Here is a 19,408-nt window from a genome sequence, read left to right as displayed (position 1 = left end):
GAACTAGAGTGCACCTCAAGAAAATGAATTCCAAATTAAAAAATCTTTGAAAGAAATAATAAGACACATTGAAGAATATGTCTCTGCTGATGATTTATCTCAACAGTAATCTCCCTCACACTTGATTGGGTCAAAATAGATTTAGTCTCAGGTCAAGGAGTACGAGTTTCGTGAAAGGATACATGCAAGCAGGGTTTGATTTTGGAAACGTCCAATTTAATTTTCAAGAAAGGTTATAGAATAAGGTTCTTCAACACGGATTACAAAAGAAAGATAGATCGAATCACAAGCATTTGTTGGTAATCTCTCTCGCATTTGGTCTTCCATTACTATCCTCCTTCACTCCAGCTCCTCGCAACTGATCCATTAAGTTATCTATCCTCGGCAACGGATACTGGCTCTTCACAATCACTTTGTTCAACCGTCTGTCATCCCCACAGAGTTGCATTCACCACCAAGCGTATATAACCCTTAGCTACACTGTCCCTCTTTCCATGAAGTGTTCTGCTACTTAGTATCGCCAATCCTAACTCAAGTCGTTACAGCATTTCACCTTTCGTAATTCTACCGTGTCAATGCTTCCTCACGCCTTTCGCAGTGTCGCTCTTATTTGTTTGTCACTAATAACTCAAATCACTTGGTTGCGCTCACCAGACTTATCCTTTCCCATTAGTTCTTCTGATGCTAAGTTTGACCAGCCTTAACGGCAACGTCCCATAATATAAAACTAAGCTAAACTTTGGTCCTAAGCCTGACGTTTAATCTAATCTTCCTAGTTCCAAAGCATTGTCTCCATCATAAGTTATTAAGAAAATTCAAATTACAACCCACTATAACATGATTAAAATTCGGTTATCCAGATTATCGTTACCTCAAGTTGGAGATCCTTAACCCCGTCACTGGGACCGGTCTGCACCTTGGTCCTTTTTGTTAGGACAACGCCTAGAGATATGTCCTGACATTCCGCAGCGGTAACATCCACTGAACCCAGCCATGCACGACTTTTCCAGATGGTATCTTCCGCATCTCGGGAACCTTAAGTCCTTTTGTTGATCCCATGCCTGCTTACCTCCTCCTCTCGCCCGATGATACTGGTCGTGGTTAATACCTCCGATATGTCCTTAAACTTGGGATTGCTGAGGGGCATGTCTACCGTTCTTGAAGTTCTGGCCTCTTGATAGAACATACTTTCCACGACCCCTGCTACTAGTACCGCCATGCTCATCTCTCATCAAAGCCGCCTCCTTGGCATAATCTTCAACAATTGTTGCCTTGTCCACTAATTCAGAAAATATTCTAATCTCTAATGGAGTCACAGCATTCATAATATTTTCACTCAGACCTCCTTTGTATCTTTTACACTTCCAACCCTCATAGGACTCAGGGGCTCCTCGACATACCCTTGAGAACCTACAGAGCTCCTCGAACTTACTCGTATACTCAGCCACAGACATTGAACCTTGCTTCAGCTGCATAAGCTCTAACTCTCTGGCCTCCCTTACCGATTCATGAAAATACTTCTTGTAGAAAGCAGTCCGAAATAGCTCGCACAGAATATTCATATTTTGTAGTTGCAAAAATCGACACTCTCTTTGCCACCAATGCTGAGCTTCTCCCACTAATTGATAAGCTGCATATTCCACGAACTGATTATTCGGGACTTGCTGAGTCTGTAATGCACCCTCCACAACTTTGAACCAGTTGTCTGCTTCAGTAGGATTTGTTGATCCATTGAAAGCCGACAGGTCAACTTTCAGAAAAGCAACTAGAGTTCTCAGAACACCACCTAAGCTGTCCTCCACACCCTTTACATTTTTGTTTTTGACTGATGGCCTTATCCATCGCAAAGCATGAGTAGCCATAGCAGTTCCCGCTTGAATCGTGTTAGACAAGTTAGTCATCGCCGCCACGAGTTCAGCATGATTATCCATCGACAGGTTAACCTCATAATCTCTCCGTATATATGATCGACCTTGTCCGCGAATAGCCATTAAGGTTCCTGGCTACACCAAACAGTCGATATCAAGGTGATCAGTCTCAATATCAAAAGTCTAGTGCTTCAATTATCCCAAAAAGGCACTCACAAACAAGCATGCTATGAAATATCAAGTAGATAACCTAAATAGCATGAATGAAAAATGACCCAGAGTATGCAATGAAGCACAATCGGTCCATCCCTCAGGCTCACAAGGACGAACTGCTCTGATACCACTAAATGTAACACCCTAATTACCCTAAGTCTTACCTCGCGCCATAAAACAAAGGTTAATCAGAGGTTACGACAGTTCTAAAGCTCATACATTAAATATATAGAAGAAATAATATAATCTAGAAGCCCGATGAAGGATATAGCTCAAAAAGAGGATTTGAAATGCGCAAAACATACTAACGAAACTTCTAACTTAAAGCACAAGAAACAGATAAGATATATCAAAATATAATAGTAAAATATCATAAGAATCTAGCCACGGCTCACGGAGTTTAAGCCGGCTAGCCATATACAGATATATAGAACCAGACAGTTAAAATAACTTATACAAGTTTTGTTCTCTCAATACATGCCTCTAGGCAAACAAAATACAAAAGTGAGAGACAGATGCAAAATAAATTAAAAAGACTCAAAAGATATCCGAATCCTCCGCTTCTGTCACCATCCAAGCAACTCACCGAGGTGGGTTGTGACCTGCATCTGAAAAACACAACAGAAATATGATATGAGAACCGGAGGTTCTCAGTATGGTAACAGTGCCTAGTGATGTAGGATATAAGACCTCGGGATGCCAAAGGCAATCCTAGACTTCATATCCATCACATGATTCAACTTAAAGCATTCTAAAACAAATAAGCATAATTATATAAAACCTTAACATATAAAATGGGTAATCTAACTTAAAGGATTTTCTAGTCTAACAGTCTCCGCTGTCCCACAGCCTTCACCAACCTATCCTCCATGCGATCCCATCGCCACCACCTTCCGAACCTCCTCAATCCCAATAGAAATCACAATTATACACAATGCAAGTAAATCACAAGTAGAAGCATTTAAGGCAAGTAATTCAAATAGCAATTAGGCATGTTATACAATTAGGCAAGCAATTACAAGTCGGCAAAGCAAACAAATAGATAGAAAATGCACATGATGAATGCCTGCCCTATTGGCTGTGATATCACATTGTCGGTTCAACTGCCAACCCGACATATCTCCAGGGAGATGTCGCCCTTCGCAATCATCATATAGGAACCCCCGAGATATAGTGCTCAGATCACTGTCCAGGATTTTGTGCCTGCATGCTCTATTGATCCGAAGAGATGCGAGCGGGATACTCTTGCCACGGACCTCACATCTCAACGCAAGCGGGACGAACCACCGCCCTTACGCCGCCGCCGCTACCTCGACAGGCGGGATCCAGCCGCCGTCCCTACTGGACGCATAGCGTCTCATAGTCTCAGTATAAAACAATAGTTTAGTGGTTTTAAAAAAACAGTATCAATACATCAGTGATTCCTCATCACACATTCGAGTTCTCGACTCATCTCAACCACTGTAAAATCACTTTTCCATTCCAAACTGAATCGTTCCTCAATTCCCATCTCATACATCAACCATTCATCATATACCATCGAGCCATCCTCAGTACACCAGAAACCTAGGCCTCCATTTTCTAAGTTTTCCAAATGATATGATCTAAAGCCATTAAGTTCTTTCCCATGTTTTTAAATGCCCAAAACTAAGTCCAAGAGTCCTAAAATGGTGTTATAGAAGCTTACAACCTTGTTGGAAAGGTAGAATAGTTGAAAGCAAAGTAAAATTTGAGAAACAAGGCGTGTGCGTACGCACAGGGCTGTGCGTGCGCACGCCCAGAAGAAGTTTTAAAATGTGTGCGTACGCATAGAGGTGTGCGTATGCACAGGTACCAAAATTCATAATGTCTATTCGCTCGCACAACCTATGCTGGTGCCCTCAACAGACTTGTGGTGTGGAATTTAGAGTCCACAAACTAACCGGCAAATGCACCGGGTTGTACCAAGTAATACCTAAGGTGAGTGACGGTCGATCCCACGAGGATTGATGGACTAAGCAACAGTGGTTAAGTGATTTACTTAGTTGGACAAACAGAAAAGAGCGTTTGGGTCTCAATTGCATCAAACAGTAAATTTAGAAAATTTATAAAACAAGCAATAAACAAGTTGTGAATAATATATGGAGAAAACAGTTAAGGCTTCAGAGATATCTATTTTCTGGATTCACTTTTCTTACTAACTATTTTAATCATGCAAGATTTAATTCATGGCAAACTATATGTGACTAGACCCTAATTCCTTAGACCTTTCTAGTCTCCTCTAAAATTCATCAACCGCCAATTCCTTGGTCACTTAATTCCAATTAGAGGGTGAAGTTCAATTCTAGTTATATGCGACAAAAATCCTAATTACCCAAATATAAGAGGATTATATGTCACGTATCCCATTAAGTCCAGATAATTAGAAATTTAGAAGAATATGTTTTCAAGCTGTTGTTCAAGTAAAGAGCTTTTCCAAGTTATACAAGAACTCAATTATAAAAAGGGTCATACTTCCGTTCCACCCAAATTCATAAGATAAAGAACGAAAACAATTCTTGAAATATAAATCAGTACATGAATTAAAATAGAAAAATAACAGTATCAATCCGTACAATAGACAGAGCTCCTAACCTTAACAGTGGAGGTTTAGTTGCTCATGGTGCAGAGAGAAAAACTAGGATTGTAAATTGGGCTGAAGTGGAATGAAAAGTGAACTAATGTTGGGATCCCCCTGGTGCACGGAATTGTGATCACACTTTTCACAACTCCGGTACAACTAACCAGCAAGTGCACTGGGTCGTCCAAGTAATAAAACCTTACGCGAGTAAAGGTCGATCCCACGGAGATTGCCGGCTTGAAGCAAGCTATGCTCATCCTGTAAATCTTAGTCTGGCGGATTCAATTGGTTATGAGTTTTGATAATTGAAAGATAAATAAAATGTAAATTAAAATAAATATACTTATGTAATTCATTGGTGGGAATTTTAGATAAGACTTTGGAGATGCTTTGTTGCTTCTGAACCTCTGCTTTCCTATTGTCTTCATCCAATCATGCGTGCTCCCTTCCATGGCAAGCTATATGTCGGTAGATCACCGTTGTCAATGGCTACCATCTATCCTCTCAGTAAAAATGGTCCAGGTACGGTTCCTGTACGGCTAATCAACTGTCAAATCTCTCGTCTCGGATGAAAAATACCAGGCACAGCTACCGCACGGCTAATCATCTGTCGGTTCTCACTTGTCTTGGAATAGGATCTTTCTATCCTTTTGCACACTATCATTGCGCCCAACATTCATGAGTTTGAAGCTCGTCACAGTCATCCCGTCCGAGATCCTACTCAGAATACTATAGACAAGGTTTAGACTTTCCGGATCTCAGGAATGCTGCCAATTGGTTCTAGTCTCTACCACGAAGGTTCTAATCTCACGGATTCAAATGCTCTGTTGTCAGGAGAGGCAAGTCAAATCCGTGGATCAGAGACCCAAGAGACTATACTCCGGCTTTCGTCTAATGACTACGTCGAACATCATGTAGACCGCTTGTGGTTATCAGGCACGTAGATCTTGGCTAAGCGAGTAACGAATATAGTGGGTGATTGTCACGGGTCACCCTTTCATTCTGACTTAACTGAATTAAGTACGAGAGTATATCTTGGAGAAGAAGTAAGCGTGAATTGAAAGAGAAACAATAGTACTTGCATTAATTCATGAAGAACAGCAGAGCTCCGCACCTTAATCTATGAGGTATAGAAACTCCACCGTTGGAAAATACATAAGAGAAAAAGGTCTAGGCATGGCCGAATGGCCAGCCTTCCAAATGTGAAAAATGGCATAAGCCTAAAAGTCCAAAGATATATGAATATAATAGGAAACACTAGTATTTATACTAAACTAGTTACTAAGGATTACAAAAATTGAGTAACTAAGTGCAGAGAGTACATAAATCTATTTTTGGGGTCCACTTAGTGTGTGCTTGGGCTAAGCATTGAGCTTTACACGTGCATAGGCCTTTTCTGGAGTTAAACGCCAGCTTGGATGCCAGTTTGGGCATTTAACACCAGAAAAGGGTCTTTGGCTGGCGTTGAACGCAAGTCTGGGCAATCAAATCTCGGGAAAAGTATGGACTATTATATATTTCTGGAAAGCACAAGATGTCTACTTTCTAACGCAATTGAGAGTGCACCAATTGGGCTTTTTTAGCTCCAGAAAATCCACTTAGAGTACAGGAGGGTCAGAATCCAACAACATGTGCAGTCTTTTCTCAGCCTCTGAATCAAGCCCTCAATTTCAACCAGAAAATACCTGAAATTACAGAAAAATATACAAACTCATATTAAAGTCCAGAAATGTGATTTTTGCATAAAAACTAATAAAAATATAATAAAAAGTAACTAAAACATACTAAAAACTACCTAAAAACAATGACAAAAAGCGTATAAATTATTCGCTCATCACAACACCAAACTTAAGTTGTTGCTTGTCCCCAAGCAACCAAAAACAAAATAAAATAAAAAGAAGAGAAAATACAATAAATTTCAAAAATATCAATAAAGATTAGTTTTAATTAGATGAGCAGGACTAGTAGCTTTTTGCTTTTGAACAGTTTTGGCATCTCACTTTATCCTTTGAAGTTCAGAGTGATTGGCATCCATAGGAACTCAGAATTCAGATAGTGTTATTGATTCTCCTAGTTTAGTATGTTGATTCTTGAACACAGCTTCTTTATGAGTCTTGGCCGTGAGCCTAAGCATTTTGTTTTCCCGTATTACCACCGGATACATAAATGCCACGGACACATAACTGGGTGAACCTTTTCAGATTGTGACTCAGCTTTGCTAGAGTCCCCAGTTAGAGGTGCCCAGAGTTCTTAAGCATACTCTTTTGCTTTGGATCACGACTTTAACCACTCAGTCCCAAGCTTTTCACTTGGACCTTCATGACACAAGCACATGGTTAGGGACAGCTTGATTTAGCCGCTTAGGCCAGGATTTTATTCCTTTGGGCCCTCCTATCCATTAATGCTCAAAGCCTTGGATCCTTTTTACCCTTGCCTTTTAGTTTAAATGATTACTGGATTTTTCTACTTGCTTTTTCTTTTTCTTTCTTTTTTTTTTTATTTTTCGCATTTTTTTTCGCAAGCTTTTACTTTTCACTACTTTTTCTTGCTTCAAGAATCAATTTTATGATTTTTCAGATTATCAATAAGATTTCTCTTTTTTCATTATTCTTTCAAGAGCCAACAATTCTAACATTCATAAACTTCACTATCACAAATATGCATTGTTCAAGCATTCATTCAGAAAACAAAAAGTATTGCCACCACATCAAAATAATTAAACTATTTTCAAGATAGAATTCGAAATTCATGTACTTCTTTTTCCTTTTCAAAAAACATTTTTCATTTAAGAAAGGTGAAAGATTCATGGAACATTCATAACTTTAAGACATAGACACTAAACACTAATGATCATGTAATAAAGACACAAACATAGACAAAACATAAAGCATAAAAACCAAAAACAGAAAAGAAAATAAACAAAGAGATTAAAGAACGGGTCCACCTTAGTGACGGTAGCTTCTTCTTCTTCTTGAAGAACCAATAGAGTTCTTGAGCTCCTCTATGTCTCTTCCTTGCCTTTGTTGCTCCTCTCTCATGGCATTTTGGTCCTTTCTGATTTCATGGAGGATGATGGAGTGCTCTTGGTGCTCCACTCTTAGTTGCTCCATGTTGGAACTCAATTCTCCTAAAGAGGTGTTGAGTTGCTCCCAATAGTTGTGTGGAGGGAAATGCATCCCTTGAGGCATCTCAGGGATTTCTTGATGAGGGACTTCCCCATGCTCTTGTTGAGGTCCATGAGTGGGCTCTCTTGTTTGCTCCATCCACCATGACTCGGAGTTGAAAGTAACTGCCTTCCCTTTCCTCTTCCTTGAGGTTTCTCCGGCCTTAGGTGCCATTAATGGTTATGGAAAAAACAAAAAGCAGAGCTTTTTTCCACAACAAACTTAAAAGGTTTGCTCGTCCTCGAGCAAAAGAAGAAAGAAAGGATTAGAGGAAGAAGATATGAAGGAGATGGAGGTGTGTGACTGGTTCGGCCAAGGGGGGTTTTAGGTGGTTATGATGTGTGAAAATGAAGGAGTAATGAGGGACTTATATAAAAGTGGAGTGGAGAGGGAACTCTTGTAATAGGGGTTGGGTTTGGGAGGGAGATGGTTTAAATTTGAATGGGTGGGGGTAAGTGGTTTGTATGATGATTTTGGAGGAGAAATGGAGGTGATTGGTGGAGGTTATTTTGGAGAAGAGTGTTATAAAAATGTGTAAAAAGGAGAGAAAAAGGGTTAGAGTAGGTAGGGATCCTGTGGGGTCTACAGATCCTGAGGTGTCAAGGAATTCTGCTCCCTGCACCTTTCTGGCGTTTAAACGCCAGTCTGCTGCCTTTCCTGGCGTTAAACGCCAGGCTGATGCCCCTTTTGGCGTTTAACACCCAGAATGCTGCCAGACTGGGCGTTAAACGCCCATTCTGCTATCCTTACTGGCGTTTAAATGCCAGTAAGCCTGTCCTCCAGGGTGTGCTATTTTTTATACTGTTTTTGATTCCACTTTAATTCTGCAGCTATTTTTGTGACTCCACATGATCATCAACCTAAAGAAAACATAAACTAACAATGGAAAATGAAATGAAAAAATAATTAACATAGATAAATAAGATTGGTTTACCTCCCAATAAGCGCTTCTTTAATATCAATAGCTTGACAGTGAGCTCTTACAGAGCTTCACAGATACTCAGAGCATGATTGTGGCCTCCCAACACCAAACTTAGAGTTTGAATGTGGGGGCTCTGCTTGACTCTGTATGGAGAGAATTGGATGAAGTTTTTCATGCTTCTTCTCCATGTTTACAGAAGAAGATCCTTGAGCCTTAAACACAAGGTAGTCCTCATTCAATTGAAGGACTAACTCTCCTCTGTCCACATCAATCACAGCCCTTGCTATGGCTAGGAAGGGTCTTCCAAGGATGATGGAGTCATCCTCATCCTTTCCAATGTCTAGGATTATGAAGTCAGCAGGGATGTAAAGGCCTTCAACCTTCACTAAGACATCCTCTACAAGTCCATAAGCCTGTTTCATTGATTTGTCTGCCATCTCTAGTGAGATTCTTACAGCTTGTACCTCAAAGATCCCTAGTTTCTCTATTACAGAGAGTGGCATGAGGTTTATACCTGACCCCAGGTCACACAGAGCCTTCTCAATATCATGGTGCCTATGGTACAAGGTATTAAGAACCTTCCGGGATCCAGTTTCTGCTGAGGTAATTTCTGCTGAACCAAGGCATTCAGTTCATTGATGAGCAATGGAGGTTCATCCTCCCAAGTCTCATTACCAAATAACTTGGCATTCAGCTTCATGATTGCTCCTAGATACCGAGCAACTTGCTCTTCAACAATATCTTCATCCTTTTCAGAGGAAGAATACTCATCAAAGCTCATGAATGGCAACAGTAAGCTCAGTGGAATCTCTATGGTCTTTGTATGAGACTCAGATTCCTTTGGTTCCTCATTAGGGAACTCCTTAATGGTCATTGGACATCCATTGAGGTCTTCCTCACTGGATATCACTGCCTCTTCCTCCTCTATAGGTTCGGCCACTTTGGATATATTGATGGCCTTGCACTCTCTCTTTGGATTCTCTTCTGTATTGCTTAGGAGAGTGCTGTGAGGGATTTCAGTAACTCTTTTACTCAGCTGACCCACTTGTGCCTCCAAATTTCTGATGGAGGACCTTGTTTCAGTCATGAAACTGAGAGTGGTCTTAGATAGATCAGAGACTATGGTTACTAAGTCAGAGAGGCTCTGCTTAGAATTCTCTGTCTATTGCTGAGAAGATGATGGAAAAGGCTTACTATTGCTAAACCTATTTCTCCCACCATTATTATTATTGAAGCATTGTTGAGGCTTCTGTTGATCCTTCTATGAGAAATTTGGATGATTTCTCCATGAAGGATTATAAGTGTTTCCATGGGATTCTCCCATGTAATTCACCTCTTCCATTACAGGATTCTCAGGGTCATAAGCTTCTACTTCAGAGGAGGCTTCTTTAGTACTGCTAGATGCAGCTTGCTTTCCAGTCAGATTCTGAGAAATTATAGACTTGCTGAGTCAATATTTTATTCTGAGCCAATATGGCATTCAGAGTATCAATCTTAAGAACTCCTTTCTTCTGAGTCATCCCATTATTCACAGGATTTCTTTCAGAAGTATACATGAACTGGTTATTTGTAACTATTTCAATGAGTTCCTGGGCTTCTGCAGGTGTTTTCTTCAGATGAAGAGATCCACCAACAGAGTGGTCCAATGACATCTTGGATAATTCAGACAGACCATCATAGAATATACCTAAGATGCTCCATTCTGAAAACATGTCAGAAGGACACCTTCTGATCAATTGCTTGTATCTTTCCCAAGCTTCATAGAGGGACTCACCTTCCTTCTGTCTGAAGGTTTGGACTTCCACTCTAAGCTTACTCATCTTTTGAGGTGGAAAGAATTTAGCCAAGAAAGCATTGACCAACTTTCCCCAAGAGTTCAGGCTTTCTTTAGGTTGTGAGTCCAACCATATCCTAGCTCTGTCTCTTACAGCAAAGGGAAAAAGCCAAAGTCTATAGACCTCAAGATTAACCCCATTGGTCTTAACAGTGTCACAGATTTGCAAGAATTCAGCTAAGAACTGATGAGGATCTTCCAATGGAAGTCTATGAAACTTGCAATTCTGCTGCATTAGAGAAACTAATTGAGGCTTAAGCTCAAAGTTGTTTGCTCCAATTGCAGGAATTGAGATGCTTCTTCCATAGAAGTTGGAAGTTGGCGCAGTAAAGTCACCAAGCATCTTCCTTGCATTTCCACCATTATTGTTGGGTTTGGCTGCCTTGTCTGCTTCTTTTTCGAAATTTTCTGTAAGGTCCTCTCCGGAGTGTTGTGCTTTAGCTTCTCTTAGCTTCCTCTTCATAGTCCTTTCAGGTTCAGGATCAGCTTCAACAAGAATGTCCTTATCCTTGTTCCTGCTCATATTAAAAAGAAGAGAACTGGTGTTCGAAATCATGATCATTCCTTCCTTGGTAACGGCGCTAAAAACTCAATACGCACGTTCATGTTCTTAATTCTGTTTCACAACTTTGTACAACTAACCAGAAAGTGCACTGGGTCGTCCAAGTAATAAACCTTACGTGAGTAAGGGTCGATCCCACGGAGATTGTCGGCTTGAAGCAAGCTATGGTCATCTTGTAAATCTCAGTCAGGCGGATTCAACTAATTTTATGAATTGATAAGTAAAAGATAAATAAAATATAAAATAGGATAGTGGTACTTATGTAATTCATTGGTGAGAATTTTAGATAAGCATATAGAGATGCTTTCGTCCCTCTGAACCGCTGCTTTCCTGCTGTCTTCATCCAATCCTTCCTACTCCTTTCCATGGCAAGCTGTATGTTAGGCATCACCGTTGTCAATGGCCACCTGTCCTCTCAGTGAAAATGGTCCAATGCGCTGTCACTGCATGGCTAATCATCTGTCAGTTCTCGATCATACTGGAATAGGATCCATTAATCCTTTTACGTCTGTCACTACGCCCAGCACTCGCGAGTTTGAAGCTCGTCACAGTCATTCAATCCCTGAATCCTACTCGGAATACCACAGACAAGGTTTAGACTTTTCAGATTCTCAAGAATGGCCGTCCATGGGTTCTAACTTATACCACGAAGACCCAAATAACTCAGACTCGGTCCCCTGTATTAGATATCCAAGAGATATCCATTCAATCTAAGGTAGAACGAAAGTGGTTGTCAGGCACGCGTTCATAAGTTGAGAATGATGATGACTATCACGATCATCACATCCATCATATTGAAGTGCGAATGAATATCTTAGAAGCGGAATAAGTTGAATTGAATAGAAAAACAGTAGTACTTTGCATTAATCTTTGAGGAACAGCAGAGCTCCACACCTTAATCTATGGTGTGTAGAAACTCTACCATTGAAAATACACAAGTGATAAATGTTCAGGCATGGCCGAATGGCCAGCCCTCACAAAAGTCTAAGATAGCATAAAACTAATCAAAGATGATCCAAAGATATAAACATAATAGTAAAAAGTCCTATTTATACTAAACTAGTTACTAGGGTTTGCAGAATTGAGTAAATGATGCAGAAATCCACTTCTGGGGCCCATTTGGTGTGTGCTTGGGCTGAGCATTGAGCTTTACATGTGTAGGGGCCTTTCTTGGAGTTGAGCGCCAGTTTGTAACCTGTTTCTAGCGTTTAACTCCACTTTGCAACCTGTTTTTGGCGTTTGACTCCAGAATGCATCATGGAACTGGCGTTCAACGCTAGTTTACGTCATCTATCCTTAATCAAAGTATGGACTACTATATATTCCTGGAAAGCCCTTGATGTCTACTTTCCAACACAATTACGAGCACGCCATTTGGAGTTCTGTAGCTCCAGAAAATCCACTTTGAGTGCAGGGAGGTCAGAATCCAACAACATCTGCAGTCCTTCTTCAACCTCTGAATCTGATTTTTGCTCAAGTCCCTCAATTTCAGCCAGAAAATACCTGAAATCACAAAAAAACACACAAACTCATAGTAAAGTCCAGAAATGTGAATTTTAATTAAAAACTAATAAAAATATACTAAAAGCTAACTAAATCATACTGAAAACTATGTAAAAATAATGCCAAAAAGCGTATAAATTATCCGCTCATCAAGAACAAAGAGAGAATGGGAATCCTCTATGTCACAGTATAGAGATTCTTTTATGTGAGTATAAGAATTGAAGAATGGAATAATGAGAAGAGAGAGGAGATGAGTAATTCGAACAGAGAGAAAAGAGAGGGATTCGAATTATGGGTAGAAGAGAAGTGTTAGTAACTAAAGAAATAAATAGAAGGAGATGAGAGAGAGTATTCGAATTTTAAGAATAGGGAAAAGAAAAATATTTTTATTTTTATTTTAATTATTTAGTTAGTGTTCGAAAATATTAAAAGAAATAAAATAAAATTAGAATTTAAAACAATTAGTTAATTAAAAAGAATTTTTAAAAAGTGGTTAGTGATTTTCGAAAATTAGAAGTGGAAAAGTAGTTAGGTGGTTTTGAAAAAGATAAGAAATAGTAAATTTTTTTTTAAATTAAAACAAACAAATCAAGTAGTTAGTTGAAAAAGATTTGAAAATAAATTTTGAAAAGATAAGAAGTTAGAAAAAGATTTTGAAATTAAAATTTTAAAAAGATATTATTGAAATTTATTTTGAAAAAGAATTGAAAAAGAAATTAAAAAGATTTGATTTTGAAAATTAAAGTTGATGACTTGACTAACAAGAAACTAAAAGATATGATTCTAGAATTTAAAGATTGAACCTTTCTTAACAAGAAAGTAACAAACTTAAAATTTTTGAATCAAAACATTAATTGTTAGCAAGGATTTTCGAAAATATGAAATAAAATTAAGAAAAAGATTTTGAAAAATTAGTTTTAAAATTTTTGAAAACGTTAAAAGAAAAATGAAAAATATTTTCGAAAAATTTTAAGAATGAAATTCAAAAATCATAAAAAATGAAAAAGAATTGATTTTGAAAAAGATTTGAAAAGATAAAGTTTTTAAATTGAAATTTTGACTTGACTAACAAGAAACAACTAAATTTTAAAATTTTTTTACCAAGTCAACTCAAATTTTCAAAAAATATGAGAAGAATAAGTAAAAGATATTTTTTTACTTTTGAATTTTTAATGAGGAGAGAGAAAAATAACAAAATGAAACAAAACATAAAAATTTAAGATCAAAACAAATAATGCATGCAAGAACACTTTGAATGTCAAGATGAACACCAAGAACACTTTGAAAATCATGATGAACATTAAGAACATATTTTTGAAAATTTTTAACAAAAGAAAGACATTCAAGATACCAAACTTTAAAATTTTTAAACTTTAGATACTAATAATTCGAAGATGCATATGAAAAACAAGAAAAGATACAAAAAAAGAAAATGTAAAGATCAAACAAAGAAAATCATCAAGAACAATTTGAAGATCATAAAGAACATAATGCATGAATTTTCAAAAATTATAAGAAAATTAAAAAAATGTAATTGACACCAAACTTAAAATTAGACAAGACTCAAACAAGAAACACAAAATTTTTTTTATTATTTTATTAATTTTTTTTTTGTATTTTTTTTCGAAAATAAAAATAAAAAGCTTAAACATAAAATAAAAGTACCCAATCTAAGCAACAAGATAAACTGTCAGTTGTTCAAACTCGAACAATCCCCGGCAACGGCGCCAAAAAACTTGGTGCACGGAATTGTGATCACACTTTTCAAAACTCCGGTACAACTAACCAGCAAGTGCACTAGGTCGTCCAAGTAATAAAACCTTACGCGAGTAAGGGTCGATCCCACGGAGATTGCCGGCTTGAAGCAAGCTATGGTCATCCTGTAAATCTTAGTCAGGCGGATTCAATTGGTTATGAGTTTTGATAATTGAAAGATAAATAAAATGTAAATTAAAATAAAGATACTTATGTAATTCATTGGTGAAAATTTCAGATAAGCGTTTGGAGATGCTTTGTTGCTTCTGAACCTCTGCTTTCCTATTGTCTTCATCCAATCATGCGTGCTCCCTTCCATGGCAAGCTGTATGTTGGTGGATCACTGTTGTCAATGGCTACCATCCATCCTCTCAGTGAAAATGGTCCAGGTACGGTTTCTGTATGGCTAATCAACTGTTAGATCTCTCGTTTCGGATGAAAAATACCAAGCACAGCTACCACAGGGCTAATCATCTGTCAGTTCTCACTTGTGTCAGAAAAGGATCTCTCTATCATTTTGCACACAGTAACTGCGCCCAACATTCGTGAGTTTCAAGCTCGTCACAGTCATCCCGTCTTAGATCCTACTCGGAATACCACAGACAAGGTTTAGACTTTCCGGATCTCAGGAATGCTGGCAATTGGTTCTAGCCTCTACCACGAAATTTCTAATCTCACGGATTCAAATGCTCTGTTGTCAGGAGAGGCAAGTCAAATCCGTGGATCAGAGACCCAAGAGACTATACTCCGGCTGTCGTCCAATGACTATGTTGAACATCATGTAGACCGCTTGTGGTTGTCAGCCATGCGGATCTTGGCTAAGCGAGTAACGAAGATAGTGGGTGATTGTCACGAGTCACCCCATCATTCTGACTTAACTGAATTAAGTACGAGAGTATATCTTGGAGAAGAAGTAAGTGTGAACTAAAAGAGAAACAATAGTACTTGCATTAATTCATGAAGAATAGCAGAGCTCCTCACCTTAATCTATGAGGTGTAGAAACTCCACCGTTGGAAAATACATAAGAGAAAAAGGTCTAGGCATGGCAGAATGGCCAGCCTTCCAAATGTGAAAAATGGCATAAGCCTAAAAGTCCAAAGATATATGAATACAATAGGTAAGACTAGTATTTATACTAAACTAGTTACTAAGGATTACAGAAATTGAGTAACTAAGTGCAAAGAGTGCATAAATCCATTTTCGGGGCCCACTTGGTGTGTGCTTGCGCTGAGCATTGAGCTTTACACGTGCATAGGCCTTTTCTGGAGTTAAACGCCAGCTTGGATGCCAGCTTGGGTGTTTAACTCCAGTTCTGGTGCCAGTTTGGGCGTTTAACGCCAGAAAAAGGGTCTTTGGCTGGCGTTGAATGCCAGTTTGGGCCATCAAATCTTGGGCAAAGTTTGGACTATTATATATGTAACAACCCTAATTTTCGAGTACATGAGGTCTTTTTTGAAAGTACGGATTTCTCCGGAAGATCAGTAAAGGGAACACCTCTGTTATATCATCAAGCATATCAATCCTCATTATCATTATGTCATCCTTAAGCTATAACCTCCTCTGAGGCAAGCTCGATAATGCAATCGCGAAGAACCTAGTTTTTGAACCGTATCGGTTGGTAGTTTTGATTCTGATTTTCGTAAATAGTCTTTGTTTGATGAACCGGACTCGATTCATGAGAGGGGAGAGATAATAGTATAATATTATCATTATATTAGTATTAGAAAATGCTTGAATGATATTATAAGGTTACCTGGTCTATTTTTGTTAAAAATAGAAAATCGGTTTAACCGGGTTTACGGTTTACTGGTGCAGCTTAGCACCAGCACTCTCTGATGACTTTAGCAAATGCTAAGGCCTCATTATTCATGTTTTATTCTCATAATAAATATGTTACTAGTGTCATTTATACTAGTAGCTCAGAAAATAATTTTTAGAGATGTTTTTACGAGTGTTCCGATACACCTAGTTTTAGTAGTTGTACACCAGAGATATTTTAATATTATTTTAATCCACCTCCAAGCCAACCAATCACAACTCACCTTACACCCCCAAGACCTCCAAGGCTGTCTCATTTCATCATTTTGGCCGAAAATAACAAGAGAGAAAAGAGAGAAACTTTCATGAACACTTAATCTTCAAAGCTTGATTTCTTCTGAACTAAAACTCAAATCAAAATTCCGATTTCACCAAAATGATCCTCTCTTCTTCCTCTACATAACCATATAACATATCAAGGCTGGAAATAAGGTGAGATGGCTGTCTCCCTCCCTCTTCAATTCGGTTTTCAAGGAAACATGCTTAAACAAGTATTTTCTTGATGTTCTTCCTTAGATCTCTTGCTTAGCTTGACTTGTGGGCCAAAGATCTTTGATTTCCTGCACGTTTAAGGTGGGGATAACCTTCCTAAGATACTGCTGAAGTTCGTTTAGTTGATGGTTTAGAGTTTTAAAGTTGTTCTTGATGTGTTTTAGGAGGAAAAAGTGCTTTAAGAACACTTCAAAGAGTAACCGGATTTGGAGCAGCAAATCAAGGTAGGGTGTCACGAAATTATTCTTGAATATTTGTGTTTGAGTTGTGTGAATGTTGTATGATTTGGCTGTGCTAAAAATTGGTTGCATATATGATTGATTCTTGGTGAAAATTTGGTGAAATTTTGATGAAATTTGATGAAATTCAAGCTATGAATGTGTGTTCTTGTGGCTTCTGGAAAACGAAACCCTAGGCCCTAAATTGGGGTTCAATTTGTGTTAAAATCATGTAGAAAAGATGGGGTTTTAGTGGCTGGGAATTTATTTTGAATTTTGGTAAAAATCAGTTGCTGAAAAGACTGAAAAACGGGTAAAAACAGAGAAAGAATTTAAAGAATATACGAAGAACATGAAGAATACTTTGAGTGTGATGAAGAACATTGAAGAACACCTTTTAGATCTTAGAAAGGGTAAGGAAGTAAATATTTTAGTGTTTGAGGGGTTATTTTGTAATTCCTGAAAGTTAGGGTGGTTAAAGTAGAAATATTAAAAGTTACAGGTGGTAAAAAGTGAATTTATAAAGTAAAAGGTTAAAGGAAGGTAATTTTCGAAAATATATTAATAAAATAATAAATAATAATAAAATATTAAATAATAATATTTAATTAAAAATAATATTTTAATAGAAATAATAAAATAATGCGAAAAAGGCAATTTTCTGTAAAAGCTTTAGAAAGACAACTTTAAGTGCAGAATCTCATAATTACCTTCATAAAACACTTAGGGAGTGGTAAGAACATATTAGTGAGGTAAAGATAAAAGAAAGATAAAAAGATAAAGAAAAGATAAAAATCAAAGAAAAAGTCTGTAAAGTTTTAATGACAGAAAAACAAATAGAGACTAGTGAACGAACTAGGGCAACTTAGTTAGTACTTGAGTTGCGACTAGGGTTAGGTATTATATGAAAAGTTAAATGGTTTCAGTATAGACTTAATGAACCTATACTTGGGATAAGCTAACTATTCATACCGAAATTTACATAAGCTTTAAATACATACGTTAAGCAGAGAAACCAGAGCAGAGTAGAAAAACACAGAAAATAGAGTAACCAGAGTAAAGTAAAGAGATAAAGAGAAAAAGAGTAATATAGATACAGATGAAAAGAGTAATCAGAGAACAAAAAAGAGATACAGAGAACAGAGTAATTAAAACAGAGTAAAGAGATACAGAGAAAAGAGAAACTAGAACAGAGTAAAGAGATATAAAGAGAAGAGTAATATAATAAAGAGATATTTATATATATTAGTTGCTTGATGCAACCTAGAGCTATATTTATATATATTAGTTTCTTGATGCAACCCAGAGCTATATATATATATATATATTAGTTGCTTGATGCAACCCAGAGCTATATTCAATATATATTAGTTGCTTAATGCAACCCAGAGCCTCTGTAGGGAAACTAAGTTACCTACAGCCATTTTCCGCTTCCCCAGAGCAGAGTAGAGTATATATATATTTTTCTGCAGTAAGCAGAGGCTGTCTCAAATGAGCGGCTATTATTATATGCGCATTTATTTAGGAACGGAAAATTGTATCAGGAAAATCGGGATTACTCGTGACCGGATAAATGTCGGGATTGCGGGCAGCCAACCGACACATGAGCTCATGGCCTGCGCTAGGGCTAGACATGCATCATTCTTGTCTGCGCATCATTCTCTGTTGCACTCCTTTCTGTGTGTGATCTACTTCTTTATGTTTGTCTGCTTGTATGCTATTTATGTGTTTTATTTTCTTGTATTCTTTTGTTTGTGTTCTGCTTTCTGTTTCTCTACTTTCTCTTTCTGTCTTTATCTTCTGTTTACTGCTTCGCTATATTATGTTATTCGTCTACTAATCGACCCCAAATAAATGAACGTAACTAATAACCCCGGCCCTACTAAGAACTCCCCAGTTCTTACCCCTTCTCTCTCCCTTCCCCCTTCAGATGGAAGTAAGAGTACCTTACTATAGTTCGCTGATGATCATTCGCAAGAAGAGGATTCTGCTCTAGATAGTCTTCTGAGTCTAGGGTGAATATCGTTCTCTGTTTATATGTATATACTGTGAGACCAGCCAACGTCTGCACCCCGTTCGTATGCGCACTTTAACCTAAATCCTGTGTACAAGATTCCTGTTGTGTGGCTACTTCATGAAGTACTAGAGAGACGTCCTGTGGAAAAGTCTGATCGTGCAGAGGAGTAGTAGATGATGTTCTATCTTTTGATGACGTTCCACCTGACTTGAGTTGTGAAGACTTAGAACGTACTTTCCCTCGCTTTAGTAGTTTAGAGGGACTAGGTGAGTATAGAATCTAGGCTAGCCTAGGTGCCAGCTTAGAGACCTCTTGAACAGGTCAAGACCTGGGATGTTGTATGTATGTATATGTATATAGTTATTATCTAGCTATATCTAGGGGTGTTCTAACTAAAGGTTTATACTCTAATAAAGGCTGGATAACTGAATGTGTGGTTGTT

This window comes from Arachis ipaensis, chromosome B1, assembly GCF_059453495.1.
Source record: "Arachis ipaensis isolate K30076 ecotype BB chromosome B1, ASM5945349v1, whole genome shotgun sequence".
Classification (NCBI taxonomy): Eukaryota; Viridiplantae; Streptophyta; class Magnoliopsida; order Fabales; family Fabaceae; genus Arachis; species Arachis ipaensis.
Note: the sequence above shows the minus strand (reverse complement) of the source record.